Raw genomic sequence first — 26,727 nt, forward strand, 5'->3', positions numbered from 1 at the left:
CTTGGGAAGGCTTTCCATATAGTTGAAAGACGTGGGTGTTGTGATCTAAGCTGTATCTGCTTTAGGGGACACCCCAAGCCCAGTAATGCTGTGGTTCTTGCATACTCATGGAAGTACTGCCTTGATGGTCTTGGACGAGATCTGGGAGAATTCTCTGGATTACCAGGCAGAGACTCTTGTTCTTTTCCCTTACTTTCTCCAAAACATACAGACTCTCTCTGTCTCTCTGTTCTAGCCATCTAAAGCTGGGGCTGGAGTCACACAAGCACCCCTGTGGTTACCAACACTGTGACTGCACTGGGTCAGACCTGAGGCCAACGCAGCACTGGATCTCACCCAAGCCCTGCTGTAACCACTCCCTGGCTACTGCCTATGTTTGCTCAAGGCCCTGGGGCTCTACAATCAGCAGGTGGCAAAGTCAGCCAAGCCTGTGTCCTTCCCTTCAGGGCAACACAGTCCCCCGAGCCCCAGGTGAGTCCAGAAGTGCCATCCAGGAGTTATGGACTAGAGTCAAAAACCTTAGATGTCTACCTGGTGTTCTATTGTATTGCAGCTGAGTTGACCCTCAAACCAAAAGACCCAGTCCTTCCCACTCTTTCCTTTCCTTTCCAAAGGCAGAGGAGCCCCACCCTGTAGCCAGCATCACCCCAGGCCTTGAGGAGTACTGCCAGAGTAGTGCTGATGTTCCTTTAAGGCCCCAGGTCTCTAAAGTCAACTTGTAGTAAATGCTGCCTGGCCTGGGACTCACCCTTCAGGGCAGTGGGTTCCCCTCTGGCCAAGGGCAAGTCCAGAAATGCTGTTCAAAAGTCAAGTCCTGGAATTGGGGACCCCAGGAGCCCAGTTGGTGATCCACCCCCTTGTGGCCATGCTGGTACCTAAGGTGTAAGACAAAGTCCCCATTACTTTTCCCTCTGCTTTTCTCAAGCAGAAGGAGTTTTGCCCCATAACCACCATAGCTCATTAGGTGCACAGTCTCACCTGAAGACAGCAAGTCTCAGAGGCTCAGCCAAGGCCCTTGATGTAGTACCTGGGTGTTGCTCCTGGTTGTTCAGGGCCCAATGGCTCTTCAGTTAGCCAGTGATGAATGCTGCTGGGACTGGGTCCTTTCCTTCAAGGCAGCGGGTTCCCTCCTGGCCCAGGGTGTGTCTACAAATGTTGCCTGGGGGCTAGGGCCTGGAACGGGGTGAGGGGGGGCGCCCTTCGTGACACTGGCCAGTGCCCAATCCTGCTGTGGCTGAGCTGGTATCTTAGATGTAAGACAAAGTCCTCCCCACTCTTTCCTCCCTTCTCAAGCAGAAGGAAGGGGTCTCTTTTGGATCAATGACCTGTGCAGCTTGGGGTTAGGGGAGGGGTGATGCCATCAGTCCCTTGGCTGCTCCAGCTGGTGTCTCAGTAGGTCATGTGCCCCCTAGTCCACTGTCTCTGGGCCTAATTCAGCACGAGGACTTGCCTAGGAGTTGCAGTCCTTATGGCCTAGACTGTCTTTCAAGTGTACTTGGAGACACAGTGCTGTAGCCCTGGGTGGTGAAGTTTGTAGGCACTCAAGTTCAGACCCACCTGGGATCAATGATTCCTCTCTGGCTAGGGCTGGTTTAAGTACTCCTTCCATGGGTGGGCACCAGCTGAGTTTGGTTTGGTTTTCCTTTCTGTTCTAACAGGACAGCACTGAATTCAATGATTCACAATTGCCATGCTCTCTCTTCCCCAGTGCCCAGAGTTGTTCTCCGCACCACGCTGCTGCTGCTGGGGTGGGGGAGGGGTGGCATCGGCTATTCAGGATTGTTTTTTCTATCTCTTCAGTGCCTCTTTCAGCGATATGAGGTTAAAACCAGGTACTATGAGTGCTCGCCAGATTTCGCCAGATTTTTGGTTCTTATGAAGGTGTTTTTTTCTGTGTAGATAGTTGTTAACTTGGTGTCTTTGCAAGGGAGACAATTGGTGGAGTTTTCTATTCTGCCACCTTGCTCTGCCCTTTGCCCATTTTTACGAACTTTTGAGTTGACATGTTTTCATTTCTTTTGCATACATACCTAGGGGTGGTTTTTCTGGGATATGCTAAGTCTATGTCTTTGAATAAGTACCAAACTATTTTGCAAAGTGGCTATACCCTTTTACATTCCCACCAGCAGTGTAGGAGAGTTCCAATTTCTCCATATCCTTGCCAATACTTATTATCTTTCTTCTTGATTAAAGCCATCCTATTCTAGTGGGTGTGATGTGGCATGTTGTCCCTTTGATTTGCATTTTCCTGATGAATTTGATGTTGAGCATCTTTTCATGTACTTATTAGCCATTTATATATCTTTTTGGAGAAATGTCTATCCAGATACTTTGTCCAACTTTTAATTGGATTATTTGTCTTTTACTTATTGAGTTATGAGTTCTTTATATATTCTTGATGCAAGCTCTTATGAGATATATGATTTGCAAATTTTTCTCCCACTCTGTGATTTGTCTTTTCAGTTTCTTGATGGCATCCTTTGAAGCACAAAAGTTTTTATTTGGATGAAGTATAATTTATCAATTTTTAATTTTATGGATAGTGCTTTGGGCATTGCATCCAAGAACTCTGCCCAATCTGAAGTCACAGGATTTTTTTTCCTATATTATCTTCTAAAAGTTTTATAGCTTTAGCCCATACATTTAGGTCTATAATCCATTTTGAGTTAATTTTTTAATACGGTGTGCATTAATAATCTAAACTCCTCTTTTTGCATGTGGATATCCAATTCTCCTAGACCATTTGTTGAAAAGACTATTCTTTCTGCACTGGCTTGTGTTACCATGTTTGTCAAAAATCAATTGACCATAAATGGACTCTCAATTCTATCCCATTGATCTCTTTGTCTTTGTGACAGTACTAAACTGTCCTGATTTCTAAGTTTTAAAACAAGAAGTTTTGCCTTTTCAAAGTTGTTTTGGCTATTCTATATCCTTTGTATTTCTACGTAAATTTTGGGATCAGCTTGTCAATTTCTACACAAAAGCTTACTGTGGCTTTGACAGGACTTGAATTGACATTATACATCAATTTTGGATAATTGCCGTCCTGACAATATTGAGACTTCCAATCCATGATCATAGATTCTTCCTCCTTTATTTAGATCTTTATTTTCTCTCAGTAATGATTATAATTTTCAGTGCACATATCTTTTGTTAGATTTACCCCTAAGTATTTCACATTTTTGATGGTATTGTAAATGGCATTTCAAAACTTTAATTTCTGAGTGTTTGTTGCAAGTATATAGACACAATTGAATTTTGTATACTGGTCTTGCATCCTTTGACTTTTCTTTTTTTTTATTATACTTTAAGTTTTAGGGTACATGTGCACAATGTGCAGGTTTACTGCAGCGCTATTCACAATAGCAAAGACTTGGGACCAAGCCAAATGTCCAACAATGATAGACTGGATTAAGAGAATGTGGCACATATACACCATGGAATACTATGCAGCATCCTTTGACTTTTCTAAACTACTTATTAGTTCTTTTTTTATGGATTCCTTGGAATTTTCTACATACAGGGTCATGTAATCTGCAAATAAATACAGTTTTACTTTTTTCTTTTCAATCTGGATGCATTTTATTTATTTACGTACTTACTACACTGGCAAGAACTTCCAATTAAATGTTCCTGAAGGACATTAGAAGTGCTATTCCAGTGACTACATGAAAAATAAGAAACAGTCTTATTGCTGATATGGAGAAAGTTTTAGTGATCTGGATAGATCAATATAGCCACAACATTATCTTCAGCCAAAACCCAATCCAGGGTAAGGCCCTAACTAAATTCAATTCCATGAAGGCTGTGAGAGGTAAGGAAGCTGAACAAGAAAAGTTGGAAGCTAGCAGAGGCTGATTCATGAGGTTTAAGGAGAGAAGTCATTTCCATAACATAAAAGTGCAAGGTGAAGCAGCAAGTTCTGATGGAAGTTGCAGCAAGTTATCCAGAAGATCTACCTAAGATAATTGATGAGGGTGGCTATACTAAACAACAGAATATCAGTGTAGATGAAACAGCTTTCTATTGGAAGAAGATGCCATCTAGGAGTTTCATAACTAGAGTGGAGAAGTCAATGCATGGCTTCAAAGCTTCAAAGGACAGGCTCACTGTCTTATTAGGGGCTAATGCAGCTGATGACTTAAATTTGAAGCCAGTACTCATTTAACATTCCAAAAATCCCGTGGCCCTCAAAAATCACCTAAATCTACCTGTGCTCTATAAATGAAACAACAAAGCTTGGATGAAAGCATGTCTGTTTACAGCATGGATTACTGACTATTTTAAGCCCACTGTTTGAGACTTGTTGCTCAGAAAAAAGATTACTTCAAAATATTGCTACTCATTCACAATGTACCTTTTCACCTAAGAGCTCTGATGGAGATATACAAGGAGGTTAATGTTTTCATGACTGCTATTATAACATCCACTCGGCAGCACATGGATCAAAGAGTAATAGCAACTTTCAAGTCTTATTCTTTAAAAAATACATTTCATAAACCTATTGCCACCATAGATACTTATTCATCTGACGGATCTGGGCAAAGTAAATCAAAAACCTCTGGAAAGGATTCACCATTCTAGATGCCATTAAGAACATTTATGATTCATGTGAGAAGGTCAAAATTATTAACATTAACAAGATTTTGGAAGAAGTTGAGTCCAACCTTCAGGGATGATTTTAAGGAGCTCAAGATTTCAGTAGAGGAAGTAACTATAGATGTGGTAGAAATAGCAAGAGAACTAGAATTAGAAGTGGAGCCTGAACATGTGACTGCATCGCTGCAATCTCATGATAAAAATGCAGCAAATAGGAGTTGCTTCTTATGAATGAGCAAAGAAAGTTGTTTCTTGAGATGGTACCTATTCCTGGTGAAGATGCTGTAAACATTGTTGAAATGACAACAAAGATTTTAGAATATTCCATAAACTTAGTTGATAAAGCAGTAGCAGGGTTTGAAAAGATGGACTCCAATTTTGAAAGAAGTTCCACTGTGAGTAAAATGCTATCAAATAGCTTTGCATGCTACAGAGAAATCTTTCATGAAAGGAAGCGTCCATCAATACTGCAAACTTCCATTGTTGTCTTCTCTGAAGAAATTGCCACAGCCACCCAGCCTTCAACAACCACCTCCCTAATCAGTCAGCAGCCATCAACATTGGGGCCAGATCTTCCTCCAGCAAAAAGATGACTACTTGCTGAAGGCTCAGATGATCCCTACCATTTTGGGCAATAAAGTATTTTTAAATCAAGGTATGTACATTGTTTTGTAGACATAATGCTATTGAATACTTAATAGACTACAGTATGATGTTAACATAACTTTTATTTTTAAGGATAACCTAGGATCCAATTGCCATTTATTTCAAGAGTGCCACACGGACAGGAGACAACTCAATAAATTATTAAATACTTGCACTATTTCAGTATTTGTATGTAATTGTAGACATAAATACATTGTGTATGATTCCTCTGCTTCTATTTTGTTTGATTTTCCTGATAATCCATCTTGAGCCCAGAGAACTGTACTTGCATGTACTTCCTGTACTTAGCAAAAGAAAAGCATTCAAAGGAAGGACAGTTAAGGAAGGAAATTAGTAGATGGTACTTGGCAAGTATAGTAAGGACCAATTTGGAAGGTCCAGCTGAATTTTGAAGATTTTGTTTTTAATTTTTTTATTTCAATAGCTTTAGGAATACACATGAGTTTTGGTTACATGGATGAATTATATAGTGGTGAAGTCTAGAATTTTAGTGTACCTGTCATCTGAGTATTCGAATGGTATACATTGTACTCAATAGGTAGTTTTTTCTCCCTCACTCCACTCTCACCCTTCCCCCTTCTGAGACGCCAATGCCAGTATACCACTTTGTATGCCTTTGCTTACGCATAGCTTAGCTCCCATTTTTAAATGAGAACATGTGGTATTCGATTTTAGATTCCTGAGTTAGAATAATGGCCTCCAGTTCCATTCAAGTTGCTGCAAAGGGCATTATTTTGTGCTTTTCAAATGGCTGAGTAGTATTCCATGGTGTATATATACAGCATTTTCTTTATCAACTCATTGGTTGATGGGGACTTAGGTTGATTCCATATCTTTGCAATTGTGAATTGTGCTACAATAAACACATGTGTGCTGGTGTCTTTTTGATATAGTGACTTCTTTTCCTTTGGGTAAATACCCAGTAGTGGGATTGCTGGATTGAATGGTAGATCTACTTTTAGTTCTTTGAGAAATCTCCATACTGTTATCCATAGAGGTTGTATTAACTTACATTCTGATTAGCAGTGTATAAGTGATCCTTTTTTACCACATCCACACCAAACTTTTTTTTTTTGTACTTTTTAATAATGGCCATTCTGGCTGGAGTAAGGTGGTCTCTCATTGTGGTTTTAATTTGCATTTCCCTGAAGATTAGTGGTGTTCAGCATTGTTTTCATATGTTTTGTGGCCATTTGTATATTTTTCTTTGGAGAAATGTCTATTCATGTCCTTTGCTGACTTTCTAATGGGGCTTTTTTTGTTTTTTTGAGGTTTTCTTTTTTGTAAATTCTGGATATTAATTCTTTGTTGGATGCATAGTTTGCAAATATTTTCTCCCACTCTCTGGGTTATCTGATAATTTTTTAAAATTTTATTATTATTATACTTTAAGTTTTAAGGTACATGTGCACAACGTGCAGGTTTATTTATTTATTTTTATTATACTTTAAGTTTTAGGGTACATGTGCACAACGTGCAGGTTTGTTACATATGTATACATGTGCCATGTTGGTGTGCTGCACCCATTAACTCATCATTTACATTAGGTATATCTCCTAATGCGTTCCCTCCCCACTCACCCCACCCCACAACAGGCCCCAGTGTGTGATGTTCCCCTTCCTGTGTCCAAGTGTTCTCAATGTTCAGTTCCCACCTATGAGTGAGAACATGCGGTGTTTGGTTATTTGTCCTTGCAATCGTTTGCTGAGAATGATGGTTTCCAGCTTCATCCATATCCCTGCGAAGGACATGAACTCATCATTTTTTATGGCTGCATAGTATTCCATGGTGTATATGTGCCACATTTTCTTAATCCAGTCTATCATTGTTGGGCATCTGGGTTGGTTCCAAGTCTGTGCTATTGCAAATAGTGCCGCAATAAACATACATGTGCATGTGTCTTTATAGTAGCATGATTTATAATCTTTTGTGTATATACCCAATAATGGGACTGCTGGGTCAAATGGTATTTCTAGTTCTAGATCATTGAGGAATCGCCACACTGTCTTCCACAATGGTTGAACTAATTTACACTCCCACCAACAGTGTAAAAGTGTTCCTATTTCTCCACATCCTTTCCAGCATCTGTTGTTTCCTGACTTTGCAATGATTGCCATTCTAACTGGCGTGAGATGGTATCTCATTGTGGTTTTGATTTGCATTTCTCTGATGACGAGTGATGATGAGCATTTTTTCATGTGTCTGTTGGCTGCATAGATGTCTTCTTTTGAGAAGTGTCTGTTCATATCCTTTTCCCATTTTTTTAATGGGGTTGTTTCTTTTTTTTCTTGTAAATTTGTTTAAGTTCTTTGTAGATTCTGGACATTAGCCCTTTGTCAGATGAGTAGATTGCAAAAATTTTCTCCCATTCTGTAGGTTGCCTGTTCACTCTGATGGTAGTTTCTTTGGCCGAGCTGAAGCTGTTTAGTTTAATTAAATCCCATTTGTCACTTTGGATTTTGTTGCCATTGCTTTTGGGGTTTTAGACATGAAGTCCTTGCCCATGCCTGTGTCCTGAATGGTATTGCCTAGGTTTTCTTCTAGGGTTTGTATGGTTTTAGGTCTTACCTATAAGTCTTTAATCCATCTTGAATTAATTTTTGTATAAGGTGTAAGGAAGGGATCCAGTTTCAGCTTTCTACATATGGCTAGCCAGTTTTCCCAACACCATTTATTAAATAGGGAATCCTTTCCCCATTTCTTGTTTTTGTCAGATTTGTCAAAGATCAGATAGTTGTAGATGTGTGGTATTATTTCTGAGGGCTCTGTACTGTTCCATTGGTCTATAAGTCTGTTTTGGTACCAGTACCATGCTGTATTGGTTACTGTAGCCTTGTAGTATAGTTTGAAGTCAGGTAGCATGATGCCTCCAGCTTTGTTCTTTTGGCTTAGGATTGACTTGGCAATGCGGGCTCTTTTTTGGTTCCATATGAACTTTAAAGTAGTTTTTTCCAATTCTGTGAAGAAAGTCATTGGTAGCTTGATGGGGATGGCATTGAATCTATAAATTACCTTGGGCAGTATGGCCATTTTCACGATAATGATTCTTCCTACCCATGAGCATGGAATGTTCTTCCATTTGTTTGTATCCTCTTTTATTTCATTGAGTAGTGGTTTGTAGTTCTTCTGGAAGAGGTCCTTCACATCCCTTGTAAGTTGGGTTCCTAGGTATTTTATTCTCTTTGAAGCAATTGTGAATGGGAGTTCACTCATGATTTGGCTCTCTGTTTGTCTGTTATTGGTGTATAAGAATGCTTGTGGTTTTTGCACATTGGTTTTTTATCCTGAGACTTTGCTGAAGTTGCCTATCAGCTTAAGGAGATTTTGGGCTGAGACGATGGGGTTTTCTAGATATACAATCATGTCATCTGCAAACAGGGACAATTTGACTTCCTCTTTTCCTAATTGAATACCCTTTATTTCCTTCTCCTGCCTGATTGCCCTGGCCAGAACTTCCAACACTATGTTGAATAGGAAAGGTGAGAGAGGGCATCCCTGTCTTGTGCCACTTTTCAAAGGGAATGCTTCCAGTTTTTGCCCACTCAGTATGATATTGGCTGTGGGTTTGTCATAGATAGCTCTTATTATTTTGAGATACGTCCCATCAATACCTAATTTATTGAGAGTTTTTAGCATGAAGGGTTGTTGAATTTTGTCAAAGGCCTTTTCTGCATCTATTGAGATAATCATGTGGTTTTTGTCATTGGTTCTGTTTATATGCTGGATTACATTTATTGATTTTCATATGTTGACCCAGCCTTGCATCCCAAGGATGAAGCCCACTTGATCATGGTAGATAAGCTTTTTGATGTGTTGCTGGATTCAGTTTGCCAGTATTTTATTGAGGATTTTTGCATCGATGTTCATCAGGGCTATTGGGCTAAAATTCTCTTTTTTTGTTATGTCTCTGCCAGTCTTTGTTATCAGGATGATGCTGGTCTCATAAAATTAGTTAGGGAGGATTCCCTCTTTTTCTATTGATTGGAATAGTTTCAGAAGGAATGGTACCAGCTCCTCCTTGTACCTCTGGTAGAATTCAGCTGTGAATCCATCTGGTCCTGGACTTTTTTTGGTTGGTAAGCTATTAATTATTGCCTCAATTTCAGAACCTGTTATTGGTCTATTCAGAGATTCAACTTCTTCCTAGTTTAGTCTTGGGAGGGTGTATGTGTTGAGGAATTTATCCATTTCTTCTGGATTTTCTAGTTTATTTGTGTAGAGGTGTTTATAGTATTCTCTGATGGTAGTTTGTATTTCTGTGGGATCGTTGGTGATATCCCCTTTATCATTTTTTATTGCGTCTATTTGATTCTTCTTTCTTTTCTTCTTTATTAGTCTTGCTAGTGGTCTATCAATTTTGTTGATCTTTTCAAAAAACCAGCTCCTGGATTCATTGATTTTTTGAAGGTTTTTTTGTGTCTCTTATCTCCCTCAGTTCTGCTCTGATCTTAGTTATTTCCTGCCTTCTGCTAGCTTTTGAATGTGTTTGCTCTTGCTTCTCTAGTTCTTTTAATTGTGATGTTAGGGTGTCAATTTTAGATCTTTCCTGCTTTCTCTTGTGGGCATTCAGTGCTATTAATTTCCCTCTACACACTGCTTTGAATGTGTCCCAGAGATCCTGGTATGTTATGTCTTTGTTCTGGTTGGTTTCAAAGAACATCTTTATTTCTGCCTTCATTTCGTTATGTACCCAGTAGTCATTGAGGAGCAGGTTGTTCAGTTTCCATGTAGTTGAGCGGTTTTGAGTGAGTTTCTTAATCCTGAGTTCTAGTTTGATGGCACTTTGGTCTGAGAGACAGTTTTTTATAATTTCTCTTCTTTTACATTTGCTGAGGAGTGCTTTACTTCCAACTATGTGGTCAGTTTTGGATTAAGTGCAGTGTGGTGCTGAGAAGAATGTATATTCTGTTGGTTTAGGGTGGAGAGCTCTGTAGATGTCTATTAGGTCTACTTGGTGCAGAGCTGAGTTCAATTCCTGGATATCCTTGTTAACTTTCTGTCTCGTTGATCTGTCTAATGTTGACAGTGGGGTGTTAAAGTCTCCCATTGTTATTGTGTGGGAGTCTATGTCTCTTTGTAGGTCTCTAAGGACTTGCTTTATGAATCTGGGTGCTCCTGTATTGGGTGCATATGTATTTAGGATAGTTAGCTCTTCTTGTTGAATTGACCCCTTTACCATTATGTAATGGCCTTCTTTGTCTCTTTTGATCTTTGTTGGTTGAAAGTCTGTTTTATCAGAGACTAGGATTGCAACCCCTGCCTTTTTTTGTTTTCCATTTGCTTGGTAGATCTTCTTCCATCCCTTTATTTTGAGCCTATGTATGTCTCTGCATGTGAGATGGGTTTCCTGAATACAGCACACTGATGGGTTTTGACTCTTTATCCAATTTGCCACTCTGTGTCTTTTAATTGGAGCATTTAGCCCATTTATATTTAAGGTTAATATTATTATGTGTGAATTTGATCCTGTCATTATGATGTTAGCTGGTTATTTTGCTCGTTAGTTGATGCAGTTTCTTCCTAGCCTTGATGGTCTTTACAATTTGGCATGTTTTTGCAGGGGCTGGTACTGGTTGTTCCTTTCCATGTTTAGTGCTTCCTTCAGGAGCTCTTTTAGGGCAGGCCTGGTGGTGACAAAATCTCTCAGCATTTGCTTGTCTGTAAAGTATTTTATTTCTCCTTCACTTATGAAGCTTAGTTTGGCTGGGTATGAAATTCTGGGTTGAAAATTCTTTTCTTTAAGGATGTTGAATATCGGCCCCCACTCTCTTCTATCTTGTAGAGTTTCTGCCGAGAGATCAGCTGTTAGTCTGATGGGCTTCCCTTTGTGGGTAACCTGACCTTTCTCTCTGGCTGCCCTTGACATTTTTTCCTTCACTTCAACTTTGGTGAATCTGATAATTATGTGCCTTGGAGTTGCTCTTCTCGAGGAGTATCTTTGTGGCATTCTCTGTATTTCCTGAATTTGAATGTTGGCTTGCCTTGCTAGATTGGGGAAGTTCTCCTGGATAATATCCTGCAGAGTGTTTTCCAACTTGATTGCATTCTCCCCGTCACTTTCAGGTACACCATTCGGACGTAGATTTGGTCTTTTCACATAGTCCCATATTTCTTGGAGGCTTTGTTCATTTCTTTTTATTCTTTTTTCTCTAAACTTCTCTTCTCACTTCATTTCATTCATTTGATCTTCCATCACTGATACCCTTTCTTCCAGTTGATCGAATTGGCTACTGAGGCTTGTGCATTCTTCACGTAGTTCTTGTGCCATGGTTTTCAGCTCCATCAGTTCCTTTAGGGACTTCTCTGCATTGGTTATTCTAGTTAGCCATTTGTCTAGTCTTTTTTCAAGGTTTTTAACTTCTTTGCCGTGGGTTCGAACTTCCTCCTTTAGCTCGGTGAAGTTTCATCGTCTGAAGCCTTCTTCTCTCAACTCGTCAAAGTCATTCTCCATCCAGCTTTGTTCCGTTGCTGGTGAGGAGCTGCATTCCTTTGGAGGAGTAGAGGTGCTCTGATTTTTAGAATTTTCAGTTTTTCTGCTCTGTTTTTTCCCCATCTTTGTGGTTTTATCTACCTTTGGTCTTTGATGATGGTGATGTGCAGATGGGGTTTTGGTGTGTATGTCCTTCCTGTTTGTTAGTTTTCCTTCTAGCAGTCAGGAGCCTCAGCTGCAGGTCTGTTGGAGGTTGCTGGAGGTCCACTCCAGACCCTGTTTGCCTGGGTATCAGCAGCAGAGGCTGCAGAACAGAGAATATTGGTGAACAGCGAATGTTGCTGCCTGATCGTTCCTCTGGAAGTTTTGTCTCAGAGGAGTACCCGGCTATGTGAGGTGTCAGTCTGCCCCTACTAGGGGGTGCCTCCCAGTTAGGCTACTCGGGGATCAGGGACCCACTTGAGGAGGCAGTCTGTCCATTCTCAGATCTCAAGCTGCGTGCTGGGAGAACCACTGCTGTCTTCCAATCTGTCAGACAGGGACATTTAAGTCTGCAGAGGTTTCTGCTGCGTTTTGTTTGGCTATGCCCTGCCCCCAGAGGTGGAGGCTACAGAGACAGGCAGGCAGACCTCCTTGAGCTGCGGTGGGCTCCACCCAGTTTGAGCTTCCTGGCCTCTTTGTTTACCTACTCAAGCCTCTGCAATGGCGGTCACCCCTCCCCCAGCCTTGCTGCCGCCTTGCAGTTTGATCTGAAACTGCTGTGCTCGCAATGAGTCAGGCTCTGTGGGTGTAGGACCCTCCAAGCCATGCGTGGGATATAATCTCCTGGTGTGCCGTTTACTAAGACCGTCAGAAAAGCACAGTATTAGGGTGGGAATGACCCGATTTTCCGGGTGCCGTCTGTCACCCCTTTCCTTGGCTAGGAAAGGGAATTCCCTGACCCCTTGCCCTTCCCGGGTGAGGCGATGCCTCGCCCTGCTTTGGCTCATGCTTGGTGCACTGCACCCACTGTCCTGCACCCACCGTCTGAAAGTCCCCAGTGAGATGAACCCGGTACCTCAGTTGGAAATGCAGAAATCATCCATCTTCTGCGTCGCTCACGCTGGGAGCTATAAACTGGATCTGTTCCTATTCAGCCATCTTGGAACTGCTTATATCTGATAATTATTTCTTTTAATGTGCAGAAGCTTTTTAGTTTAATTAGGTCCCATTTATTCATTTTTGTTTTTGTTGCATTTGCTTTTGGGGTCTTAGTCATAAATTATTTGCCTAGGCCAATGTTCAGAAGAGTTTTTCCTAGGTTTTCTTCTAGATTTTTAATGGTATCAGTTCTTAGATCCATCTTGAGTTAAATTTTGTACATGGTAAGATACAGGGATCTGGTTTTATTCTTCAACATGTAGCTATCCAATTTTCCCAGCACCATTTATTGAACAGGATATCTTTTCCCTAATTTATGCTTTTGTATGCTTTGTCAAAGATCAGTTGGTTGTAAGATGTGGCTTTATTCCTGAGACCTCTATTCTGTTCCATCAGTTACATGTCTACCTTTTTACCAGTACCATGCTCTTTTGGTTACTATAGCCTTGTAGTATAATTTGAAGTCAGGTAATGTGACGCCTCAAGATTTGTTTTTCTGCTTAGGATTGCTTTGGCTATTTGGACTTTTTTCTGGTTCTATATGAATTTGGGGGATTTTTCTAATTCTGTGAAAAAATGATGTTGGTATTTTGATAGGAATTGCATTGAATCTGTAGGTTGCTTTGAGCAGTATGGTCATTTTCATCGTATTGATTCTTCCAGTGCATGAGCATGGGATGTATTTCCATTTGTTTGTGTCAGCTACAATTTCTTGCAGCTGTGTTTTGTAATACTCCTTACAGAGATGTTTCACCTCCTTGGTTAGGTATATTCCTGGGTATTTTATTTTTTGCAGCTACTGTAAAAGGAATTGAGTCTTGATTTGTCATTCAGTTTGGTCATTGTTGGTGCATAGCAGTACTGCTCACTTGTCTATATTGATGTTGTAGCCTGGGACTTTACCGAGTTCATTTATCAGATTTAAAAGTGTTTTGGAGGAGTCTTTAGGGTATTCTAGATATAAGATCATATAATCAGAAAACAAAGATAGTTCGATTTCCTCTTTTCCAATTGGGATGCCCTTTATTTCTTTCTCTTGCCTGATTGCTGTGGCTAGAACTTCGAAATGTAACTTTTATGTGCACTCAGCAACCAAAAACATTATGTTGCTCACTTTATTGCAATATTTGCTTTATGGCAGTGGTCTGAAAGCAAATCCACAATATCTTCAAGGTATGCTTATTTATGCAGGACATCCTTTGTTGGATAAGTTTGAAGGTGGAGAGACCAATCAAAAGATGATTGTCGTAGCACAGGTGAGAGAGATGATGGAGGCTGTGACTGGGTTGTTGCTAATGCAGATGAAGAAAAGTGGATGAATTGGGCATCTATAACAAATGCTGAAACCACAACCATTTCAGTTTTCCAGTTGAGAGGTTATGAGGTCAGATCCAGCACAGTGTATGTAGAAACAGAAAATAAGAGATATCTTAGAGATATAACTTTGAAGGAAGTCTCAAAGACTTAATGCCAGGGAGAATTAGAGCATATTGAGGGTGAGGGAGACTGATTTGTGGTCTCAATCATTAGGGAGATTGAAGGACCAGACAAAGAAATGAGGAGCAAAGGATGGAGACAGGGTGTGGGGAGAAGTGAGGAGGGGGACAGTTTTGGGAAAATTTTAATGATGAAAAGTCAGAGGATATCCAAATGAACATGCCCCATAAGCAATTGGAAATGTAGGTCTGGAGCTCAGGAGCAAGAAAACACTGCAAACGTAATGGGACAAAAGATCTTTCACATTTATATTTAGGTAGAGATGTATCCAGAGACCTGTAGACATCTTTGGTATTACTTTTTTAAAAAACAAACATGTGATCATCCATAGTCTCTAATACTTATCTACAACCCCAAGAAGGTCTTTCGTTATTGTTGTTTTATTTTTGTTTTTGTTTTTAGGGAGTTGGGTATGGAGAGGTCATGTGGGAAGGAACATACGGACAAGGTAAAAGAGTGTGGGATTGGGGAGAAATTGAGAACAAGAGAGGAGAAAAGCACATAAAGCATATCAGAAGCTGCTCCCACCACCATCTCTCTAAAGCTATGATTGAGATGCTGGGCCAGGTTGAGTGATTGTGTTAATTCCCCCTCCCTACCCCATTTTCAGTGAAAGTTTCACCTAGCTTCATGAATAACTGTGTCTTGCTCTGTCTCACTTGCTTTGGCCTTGTCTTTGTCCTTCTCTGTCTTTGTCTCTCCTAGTTTCCTTATCGAGCTTTCCCTCGGGGGACTTTTTCATTCCTCACTAGCCCAATATTTCATCCTTGGGTTGGTTCATGTTTCTCCAAAATGCTGACAGCTCCATCAGAGAATGCAAGGATGAATTGCCACAAATATGTTTCTGAACTGCCACTAGATGGCAGTGTCTGGGAACTTTGTTAACTCGGTCTAGGCATTCATGAGTGCCTGACTGCTGAGTGGTAGGGAGTTTCATTTGATTATTCTGCTTTTAGGCCGTTGCAACCAGTTGCTAACACAAGCGCTAGACTTAGCTGGATCTCTTTCTCCATGATAGAAGAAAATTCATGTTTGTAAAACACCCAGGGCTGGAAAAGCCTGTTCTTTAAGAGGGTTAGCGTTTTCCTCTACCTCAATTCTCACACAAGTTCCTAGCCCTTAGATTCCTTAGGTTCCCTTTTGTTCCCCCTTCAGCTGTTGTTTGTTGTTTGGTTTCATTTTTTATGCAAATGTATTTCCTCCTTTCCCAGCTTTGTTAGTAAGTTGGATCAATTCTCTTTCCTCTTTTTGAGGATGGACTTGTAGAATCATCTGCTATCAAAGCTTGAAGAACTCTTAGATGTCGTCGAGTCCAATCCAATCATTTACAGATAGAGAAACTGAGGCAAAGACAGGAGCAGAAACTTGTTCAAGGCCATATAAAAATTCAAGGCAGAATCCTGAGACAATCTCATGACATACTTGTAATAATCAACAAAACAACCAGAAGATTATTTTTGATCCATTAATTGTGGATCTAGCACAATAGAGGAAGGGGAGGGAGACAGGAGGTATAGGACATGGTGCCTGTTCTCAAGGTACTTAGAATCTAGGTGGGAATATAGACTTTTACACAATGAAAAAGAATAAATGCATTGTGTGATAAGGTAATCTAAGAAAAAATGTTAATGTAGGCAAGTGGTACAGGGATTCAGAGGAACAACAGCTCTAAGAGAAAACAAGGCAATGGGTGGGGGTGGAGGGGTGGAGGTGGAGGTGAAGCTGGGAGATGAGAAATTCAAAGATTATTATTATTCAGGGATCAAGGCCTAATAAGTAGGCCTGACAAGTAGAGGGTAGGGGTCAATAAGAAGTAAAAGATAAGACTCAGTGATAGGCTGGGACTGTACTGTACAGGCTCTTAAATGCCAGGCTAATTCCTGGTAATGCTGAACAGAAACTTTCAAATGCTTTCAATCTATTTTCTATTTACGGTGGTAACTTTCCGCTATGTTTGATTCCCCAGAAGTAGCCTCTTTGCTCTGCCGTGCTTTTCCCCATTAGTCTCACGTTGCCGGCCCCGCAGAAGGGAGATGAAGTAGAGCTGAAAAATCAGTCTGGGGCTTATTTCCACTACAGCTTTTCCCTAGTGATTCAATCAAGAGTGACCTGGACATTCTCCAATCCTAAACCCATTTCATTCATTTCATTTCCATTCTCCACCCACTCATGGGAGTCTGAGCACCTGGCCTCTGCATCCCACAACTTCCTTTGTCACAAGGGCTTTCCAGAAGGTTTGGAGAGCTCTTGACAGCTGAGAAACACCTATAGAAGGTGAGCATGACTTCATGCAAATGAAAGAGGCCTCCATACAAAACAGCTCTTTAAAAGCAGTCTGAACATAGGAACAATCCAAGAGCCCTTTCAAATTGTCAAGAGCACATCAGTGCCCAAGCATCTTGGCCAGCCACATTTCAAAGCCAAGCAATGCCACCCTCTCCCCTTCTCAACTCTCCCTTTATACTCCCAAATGTCTTGAGGTCTTTCTACCAGGATACAGTGGATACCTCTGCCTCAGCACCTTCCATCTGGCTTTCTTCCCGCCATTTGCTGTCTTCTCATCCCCACAGAATGCTATATCTTTCCTCTTAGCCTCTGCTTAGTATACAACCTGACACAGTAGGTACTCAATACACGGTGTTCTTTTCCTTCACAAGGACCTTAGAGATTATCTAGGCCTGAATATTATGGAGCCACCTAATGGACCACTGGGGGTAGGGGTCATTGGGAAATAAGGAAATACTCTGACAATTACAGTCTTCATTTCTGTAACTGGTCACATGGTTGTAGTTGGAATTTATAACTACCTTCTTCTACTACCCATTCTGCATCTTCTTTGTCTTCAGCAAACACCTCAGCTGGTTGTGGTTCTTTACCTGGAGGCATGACCCAAACCCTCATTCCTGAAGGGTCTGGGCCATTAGTAGTCTTGCCTGGATTGGTTTGTTGTCTTTTCCATTTACCTTAATCACAGGGCGTGGAAATACTAAGATGCATCTTAAGGGATCCTCTGTATTCCAGACATATTCTTCCTTACCTACATTGTGGAGTTATAGTTCAATTTCTCCTTGGTATTCAGAATCAATCAACTCAGCCAGCACAATAACTCCCTTCCTTGCCTCCTGTTGATTCAGAGGCATGAGGAGCCCAAAGTGGCCAGGCAGCAGCCTTAACTTTCAATTCAATGGAATCATTGTTGTGTCTTCTGGCGGAAGCATTCCTCCCTTTGGAACTAAGACTTCTTGGCCAGCAGACCATAAATTCATGAAAAGAGGCAGTAGAAATTTTGCTAGTAGATCACTAGGGGTGATGGTGAGTGGTACCACTCCCTTTGCCACCCCTTAATTGCTGGACCCATGAATCTTGGCTATGGGAGAAACAGCCCCATCTGAAGATGCTGATTCAGAGCATATACAGCCTTATGGAGAACTTTCCCCTTACCCTACAAGGTATTGCCAGCTGGCTGGTGCTGTAACAGAGTTTTTAAAAAGCCAGTTTGCAGTGAAGTGAGTTCCTTTATCAGAAGCAATGCTGTGTGGAATACTATGATGGTAAATAGGGGATTCTGTAAGTCTACAGAGGGTAGTTTTGAAAGAATAATTGTGTTCAGGGAAGGCAAATCCTTATCCATAGTAAGTGTCTATTCCAGTACGGACAAAACTTCCACGATGGAAGTGGCCCAATGTAATCAGCCTGCCACTGTATCAGGGATTCAGTGTTGGTCTCTGCTGCTGGCAGATTGGACACCCCGCCATGGCCATAGCCAAGTTGGCCTTGTTGAGTAGAAGTTCATGTTGCTGATTCCATGCATAACCTCCATTCCTGCCACCATGGTCACTTTGTTTATGAGCCCATTGAGCAATGACAGAGGTGGCTGGGAAAGAGACTAGTATCCATAAATGGGTGATTCTATCCACTTGATTATTAAAATCCTCTGCTGAAGTCACCTTTTGATGAGCTTTCACAAATATCTGCATTTTTTTTACCCATTCATAGAGATCTATCCCATACCTCTTTCTCATCAATGTTCCAATTACGTTCCCTTCAAGTCTCTGACCATCCAGCTAAACTATTGGCCACAGACCATGAATTAGTGTATAATAATGTCTAGCCATTTTTTCTTCCAAACAAAGTGAATGACAAGTGCACTTTTTCAAGTTCTGCCTACTGGGAATATTTCCCTTCATCAATGTCCTTTAGGGATGTTTCAGAGAGGGGCTGTAGTCCTGCAGCTGTCCACTTTTGGATAGTGCCTGTATATCATGCAGAATCATCTATAAAGGAGGTCTGGGTCCTCTCTTCCTCCATGACCTGATCATAGGAAACTCCCCCATGAGGCCATAGCTGCAAGCTTACAGACAGAAGATAGTGTAGCAGGAATGAGGCTCATGGGCATTTAGGCCACTTCTTCGTGTAACTTATTTGTGCTCTCAGGTCCTGTTCAGACCAATCAAGAATAATATCACTTTCATTTAATGATGAAGTATTTTGGTGCATGCCCAATTTTATGGCTTGGTGGGTCAGATAATGGTCAGTTCAGGTCACATGGTAATGTGGTGGCCTGTGGTTAAGCATTCAGTCTCTACTAAGGCCCAGTAGCAGACAAACAGCTCTTTCTCCAAAGAGTAGTTATTTGCTGAGGGTGGTAAGATTTTACTCCAAAATCCTAAGAGCCTTGTGTAGCAATTCACCTATGGGGCCTGACACGGTTTCCAAACTACATTCCTATCTGCCACTGATCCTTCAGGCACCATTGGATCTGCTGGATCATGTAGCCCAATTGGCAGAGCAACTTGCATACCAGCCTGGACCTTGTTCTGGGCCCTACTCAAAACCAGCAGCTTTTTGGGTCACTCAGTAAATGGGCTGGAGTAATACACTCAAATAAGGAATACGTTGAAATCCAAAGAGGCCCACCAGGCGATGTGCCTCCTTTTTGGAGGAGAAAGATGCAACAATCTGTTTTTCACCTTCGCAGGGATTCCTCCACATGCCCTACTCCACTTAGCCCCTAAACATTTCACTGAGGTAGAAGCACCCTGAATTTTTGATAGATTTATTTCCAAACCTCTGCAAGGTGTTGCTCCACTGTCTTGCCATTTGCATAATTTCCAATCTGCTGTCACCTATATGTATGTTCTTCTGAACATAACATATCTCTTTTATCTGGCTACTTTAAAGAGTTTTTCTTTGTCACTGGTTTTGGACAACTTGACTATGATGTGCCCGATTCTACTATTCTTCATATTTCCTGGGCTTGGGGTTAATTGAGCTGCTTGGATCTGTGGGTTTATAGTTTTCATCAAATTTGGAAAATTCTCAGCTATTATTCCTTAATATATTTTTTCTGCCCCTGCTCCCCCCACCTCAGGGAATCTGATTACATGTGTATTAAGCCACTTGTTGTTTTCCCAAGCTCATTGATGTTCTATTTATTTAGTTTTTTTCTGTTTCACTTGAGATAGTTTCTATTAATATATCTTCATGTTCACGAATCTCTTCTGCAATGTGTACTCTGCCATTCTATCCAGTGTATTTTTCATATTAGACATTGTATTTTTCATCTCTAGAAGTTCAATTTGGTCTTTTAAAAATTTATTTATTTATTTGTTTAGAGACAGAGTCTTACTCTGTCACCCAGGCTAGAGTGCAGTGGCACGATCTTGGCTCACTGCAACTTCTGCCTCCGGGGTTCAAGCTATTCCCCTGCCTCAGCCTCCTGAGTAGCTGGGATTACAGGCGTGCACCACCACACCTGGCTTATTTTTGTATTTTTAGTAGAGACAGCGTTTCACCATGTTGGCCAGGCTGGTCTCAAACTCCTGATCTCAAGTGATCTGCCTGCCTTGGCCTCCTAAAGTGCTGGGATTACAGGTGTGAACCACTGCACCTGGCCCATTTTATTTTTTAAAATTGTAAAAACACAGAACCCCTGGTTTATAATCAATTTGGTCTTTTTCATACCACTCATATCTTCACTCAACTTTTTGAATATATGAAATACAATTACAGAAACTATTGCAATGTCCTTTTCTCTGCTAATTCTAATATAGTTATTCTCCTCATTATGGATCATTCTTTCCTTCTTCTTTGCATACTGATAATCTTTTATTGGATGCCAGACATTGTGACTTTTACCTCATTGTATGCTAGATGTTTTTGTATTTCTAATAAATATTATAGACCTTCGTTCTGGGATGCAGTTAAGTTACTCAAAAATATTTTGATCCTTTCAGGGCTAGCTTTTATAATCTATTAGGCAGGTCTGAAAGAATGTTCAGTCTATAGCTAAATAGTCTTTATAACTGAGGCAAGGCCTTCCTGAGTACTCTATCCAATGCCCTAGAATTATGAGGTTTTCCAATCTGGCTGGTTGGGAACAGGCACTACTCCTAGCCTTGTATGAATGCTAAGTGCAGTTACTTCTGATCCTTTTGGGTGGTTCTTCCCTCAATATCAGGTAGTTTTCTCACATGTGCAGTTTAGTACTCAGCTGAATGCTTGTGAGGAACCCTCTATAGATTTCTCAAGTTCCCTCTCTATGCAGCCCTCTCCTGGTATTCTGTTCTGAACTCCAGCCTTCTTAGTCACCCCAGATTATCAGCTCCATCTCTTCAGCTTAAGAAGTCTGTCAGACTCTACCTGGGTTTCCCCTTCCTAGGTTTACTGCATTCGTTTTTCATACCCCGGGGATTAGTTCTCTTCATTGCCTGATATACACTCATGAAAAGTGTTGTATCATATATTTTTTCTAACTTTTTGGTTATTTCAAGTGGGAGATGAAATCTGGTCCCTGATACTCATCTTAATCAGAAGCAGAGGTCCATCTTCAGGAAAGCTCTTCTAACAACATCTCAGCTTCTTCATTATGCTTCCTCTGGAGCTTCTCCCATATAGTTCATTTAGCTGCAAACCCTCTGCATCCATGGGCTCCACCAAGGACACATACAGAACAGGGATATTCTCTGTCTCTATCCAGGATCTGTTTTCCTTCTTAGTCTTCTCCCTAATGGCCACTGTCTTTGTCCCTTCATATTGGCAAACTCATGTCTCACTTGACTGGAGGCCCTTGACACCTTCCCCAGAGTATAGTTTGGTGTCTCCTCCCCAAAGAACTTCATCATAGTAGTTCAGAGTTTGACATTTTCCCCTAGATTTCCCTAATTTCCTTCCTTTTAACAGGACATACTTAGAAAATTACCAGGGGGTTTCACTGGATCTAAGTAGGTCATAAGGATCCTAAAATTTCCCATGGCTATTCCATCACCACCCAACACTAGTGGAAGTATGATGGAAGGGGAAGTTGAAATGGAAAACTGTAGTCTTAACTAATTCAAGTTAAACTATTTTATTTCTGCAAATTTTACAAAAACATGACTAGTGCTATAGTAATTCCCAGGGCCTTGGAAAGGTTGCTTGAAAAGGGCCCAGAAGCTTTAAGGTTAATTAGCTATGTGGTAAATCTACCCCGGTGCATGTACCATTTTGATGTTCTACCTTACTCCATATGCTAGAATCTTCCTTTTTGAGTCCATCTCTGTCTCTTTCATAACTCCCAGCTGAGCAACCAATCTCTACTTTTGAACTTTGTCTTAATAATTGGTTTTGGTCACTCAACGACCTGCTTTCCAAAATACATAACTTTCCCATTATCTCAATTATCTCATCCTGGCTCATTCTTCACATAGTATGCTAGTGTAAACACTAGCACCAGTTCATGCTCAACCTTCATGCTTCCACACGGGCTAAACTCTGACCAACTTCTCAAATGTATCTAGACAAACCATTTAGTAAGAGACAAAATTGAATGGGTATAGATTATAGTGACACATGTCATCAAACTTACTAGGAGATATAAAGTCACCTGCCTTTTATAAAGTTTTGAGAAACAATATGTACAAATGTGAGATGACCTAGACAATTTCCAAACAGACAATGATATATGTCTATGAAAATTTTTGTTCCTACCCACCAGTCCTCACAGTGGATGTGATGGACAACTATAGAGCTTGGATCTTTAGGGACTGGTAGGATAAATTCTAACTAAAAGTCTTGGAGTGAATACAAAATTAAAGAACAGGATAGACTAGTTGGAATAGTAGGAGAAGGGTGATAAACGAAGGATACAATCAAGATTCATAGAATAGGATGAAACTGGGTCTCAGTAGAAGCATACCAGGAACAAGCAAATTTTCTTGGACATTGGTGGATGTCCACAGTTCATTTTCGTGGACCAATAGATGTATGGCGCCCTCATCAAGTTAATAAGTACGTTAATTCAAGAATTAGTCCATTCATGTAAACAGACCCCCACATATGCCAAATCTGCCTCTCTCTGTAAAAGGTAAACATTATTATTATTTGACTCAAGCTTTTAACCACATCTATAGAAAACCTGAACTCAAAGCAAATTGAAGACAGAAACTGTTGTTTCATCTCCAACTAGCAATGACTGGCACAGAGTAAGAGTTCAGTGAACATATGTTGAACAAATTTGCTACTCTGTATTTTACCAATCTGTGTACCCCTATCTCTGCCATGAAAAAGTGACAATTCTTATTTATTTTCCTACCCTCAGTGTCTAGCACTATGTCTGGGACTTTGTGCATTATTGATAAGTGGTTTCCAGATGAATGGAAAACCTTGGAAGTGTGACGCATTGCTTTGTGAATCACATCAATGTGACACTGGTGGCAATGTTTAACACTTACCCAAGAATCTAAGAAGATTCCTTCCACATCTTGAGAAGGACAGAGCTAGAACTGATTTAAATTATAGGAGGGAGAATGGAATGACCAGAATCAGAATTCCAGGTGTGCCTTCCCACCATAGCTCAGGTGGCCAAAAGGTAATGGAGACCATACCATTCTTAGCTGCTGTCACCTTGAAGTACACGGGTCTTTTCTTTTATAGCATCTAGTCTGATGTTAAGCCTATTCAGTACATTTTCACTTTAGACATTGTACTTTGCAACTCTAAACACTCAATTATTTTTAGTTTAAAATGACTTTTTTATCTTTCAGAAGGTGTTGATTATTTATTATATGATAGGAGTTGTTAACTTATTGGTTTTCAAACCTTAAATCAGTTACTTGTTGAGCATAGTAGATACAACATGCTTTTTTTAATCAATATTTTATACCGTAAATCTGCAGTATTTTACCATTTACTTTAAAATCAGCAAAGCAAGCAAAATACTCCTGTAATAGTTTATGTAGTCAGTATTAGACTTCCAAACTGATCAGAAGTTGGATATGTCATTCTACTTGAGATTAAGTAAAATGTACATAATCCAAAGATATTTGTTATAGAGTTTCTTTTCTCCTTTAGATTTTTTTAAATTTATTTTTATTTTATTGTGGCAATAACACTTAACATGAGATCTACTTTCTTAAATTTTGAAGTGTAGAAACATTTTCGTTGACTTATAGGCACAACATTAAAGGTACAGCAGATCTCTAGAGCTTATTCATCTTGCTTAACTGAAGCTTTATGCCAATTGATTAGTAACTCCCAGTTTTTCACTCCCCCATCCCCTCACAACCATTATTCTGTTCTTTGATTCTATTAAACTATTTTAGATACCACATATATGTGGAATCATGCAATATTTGTCTTTCTGTGACTGACTTATTTCACTTACCATAATGCCATCAAGTTTCATCAACTCTGTCCCATATCATAATTTCCTTCTTTTTAAAGGCCAAATAATATTCACGTGTGTGTGTGTGTATGCATGCATATATTTACCACATTTTCTCTATTCATTCATTTATTAATGGACATTTAGATTGTTTCCACATCTTGGTTATTGTGAATAATGCTGCAATGAACATAGGAGTGCTGAGATCCCAATTTCAATAGATAAATACCCAGAAGTGGGACTGCTGGGTCATATGGTAGTTCTATTTTTAATTTTTTAAGGAACTTCCATACCACTTTCCATAGTGGATGCACCATTTTCATTCCCATCAGTGGTGTATTTTTTGGGTAATAGCCATCCTAACAGGTGTGAGGTAATATGGTTTTGATTTACATTTCCCTGATGATTAGTGATGATGACCATTTTTTTTCACATACCTGTTGGTCATTTGTATGCCTCCTTTGGATAAATGTCTATTCAGGTGCTTTGCCCATTTTTTTTTTGCATTTTTAATTTTATTTTTATTTTTATTTATTTTTTTATTTTTATTTTATTTTTTTATTATACTTTAAGTTTTAGGGTACATGTGCACATTGTGCAGGTTAGTTACATATATATACATGTGCCATGCTGGTGCACTGCACCCACTAACTCGTCATCTAGCATTAGGTGCCCATTTTTAAATCAAGTTATTAGTTTTTTGTTTGTTTGTTTTCTCTTTTTTGCTATTGAGTTGTAGGAGTTTCTTGGATATTTTGGAGATTAACCCCTTATCAGATGGATGGTTTGCAAGTATTTTCTCCCATTCCATAGGTTGCTTTTTACTCTGATGATTGTTTCCCTTGCTGTTTGGAAACTTTTTGGTTGGCTATAGTACTATTTGTCTATTTTTGCTTTGGTTACCTGTGCTTTTAGTGTCATATCCATGAAATCACTGCAAAGATCTATGTCATGAAGATCTTCTCCTGTTTTTTTTTCTAAGAGTTTTACAGTTTTTGGTCTTACATTTAAGTATTTAACCATTTTGAATTTATTATTTTGCATGGTATAAGTTAAGGGTCTAATTTCATCATTTTGCATGTGGATATCCAGTTTCCCCCAAATTCTCCTGCTTCAGCCTCCTGAGTAGCTGGGATTACAGGCACTTGCCACCACGCCCAGTTAATTTTTGTATTTGTAGTAGAGACAAGGTTTCACCATGTTGACCAGGCTGGTCTTGAACTCCTGACCTCAAGTGATCTGCCTGTCTCGGCCTCCCATACTGCTGGGAATACAGGCGTGAGCCACCCAGCCTGGCCCTGATCTTTTCCTTTGATCTAGTCTGCTGTTGAACTTCATGAGTGAATTTTTCAGTTCAGTTATTGTGTTCTTTAGCTCTATGATTTTGGTTTGGTAGTTCTAATATTTTCTATCTGTTTGTTGAAATTCTCACTTTGTTCATATATTGTTCTTTTGGCCTCAAGAGCATCTTTATGACAATGTTTTGAATTCTTGGTCAGGTAAATTATATAACTCTACAGTTTCTGAAAAGTTATCTTGTTCCTTTGTTTGGAACTTCTTTGCCTAATTCTTTATTTTCCTTGACTCTCTGTGTTGTGTCTGCACATTATGCAAAGCAGCCACCTCTCTTAGTCTTCACAGACTAGCCTTATACAAAAGAAGACCTCCACCAATCAGTATTGCCAGAGATTCTGGGGGTCCCTCAAACCTTCGTGCTAGTCCAACCTGCTTTTTGTGCTTTGTAGTCCCCAAGCATATAGGGTATGTTGAATCCTATCAGTGTAGTGCAACAAGTATAAATGCAATTGGTTCCTTGGAAACTCCCAGAAAGCTGGATTGTTGGATGCTCCATTCAATTCTGTTTTCCAGTCCATTCAACTCTTTTTCTTCTCAGGGGAAAGCTGAGACTTGTTTTATTAAAATTCCCTTGCTCTGTGCTGATAGGGGGAAAGGAGCTATGGCATCTACCAGCCCAAGCCACCATCTCTGTTCTCCCACAGGTGACAGATTATGCTGGGCCTGTCAGAGCTCTAAGACTGGCAAGTAGCAAAACAGTCCTCTAGTGAGCCCCCTCAGAAAAGTTGTGGTGCTTGACATGCAAACCAACTCTTTAACCTCCCTTTGGAGAAGCTGGGAGTTTGAAGGTCTCTTCCCTCTCATGTGTTGCTGTGCCAGAGGTAGGGATTTCAATGAGAGGGTGTCCTGAATCTCTCTACTGGCTTCCGTGAGTCTGGTTTCACATTTGCCCAGGTTGCAAGATACTGTCATTTAATTTCTGGATTTTTCCTAAAGGCAATTTTCTGTGAATTATTGCTGAATCAATGTGTCTGTAAGGGGAAGAAGGGTCCAGGGATTCCTATTCTGACATTTTGCTGTTATCACTCTTTGTTTTACATGTTTTTCCTCATATCTTCCATTTCTCTTCTCTTTATGCTCATGTTTTCCTTCCAATATTTCAATAGTTATATTTATAATAGCTTTCTAAAAGTACTTGTCTGCTAATTCTATCATTCCTGTCATTTATGAGTGTGTTTATATGGATTGAATTTTCTCCTGGCTCTGGATCACATTTTCCTGCCTTCTTCATGTTAGTAATTGAGTGCTAGACATCATGAATATTACATTGTTCAGAGTCTAGATTTTGCTATGTTTCTGCAAAGAAGGTTGAAGTTTGTTCTGACAGGAAGCTAAGTTACTTGTGGATCACTTTGATTCTTTCAAGTCTTATTTTTAAGTTTCATTCAGGTGG

General features: G+C 40.1%; 1 long non-coding RNA gene across 1 annotated transcript in view; it reads left to right on the forward strand.

Moving 5' to 3' along the window:
* The window catches only part of LOC129395456 (uncharacterized), a 212,115-nt gene that overhangs the window by 59,750 nt on the left and 125,638 nt on the right, over positions 1–26,727 (forward strand). The gene's annotated exons all lie outside the window — the stretch shown is intronic.

The sequence above is a fragment of the Pan paniscus genome, chromosome X, assembly GCF_029289425.2.
Source record: "Pan paniscus chromosome X, NHGRI_mPanPan1-v2.0_pri, whole genome shotgun sequence".
NCBI classification, from domain to species: Eukaryota; Metazoa; Chordata; class Mammalia; order Primates; family Hominidae; genus Pan; species Pan paniscus.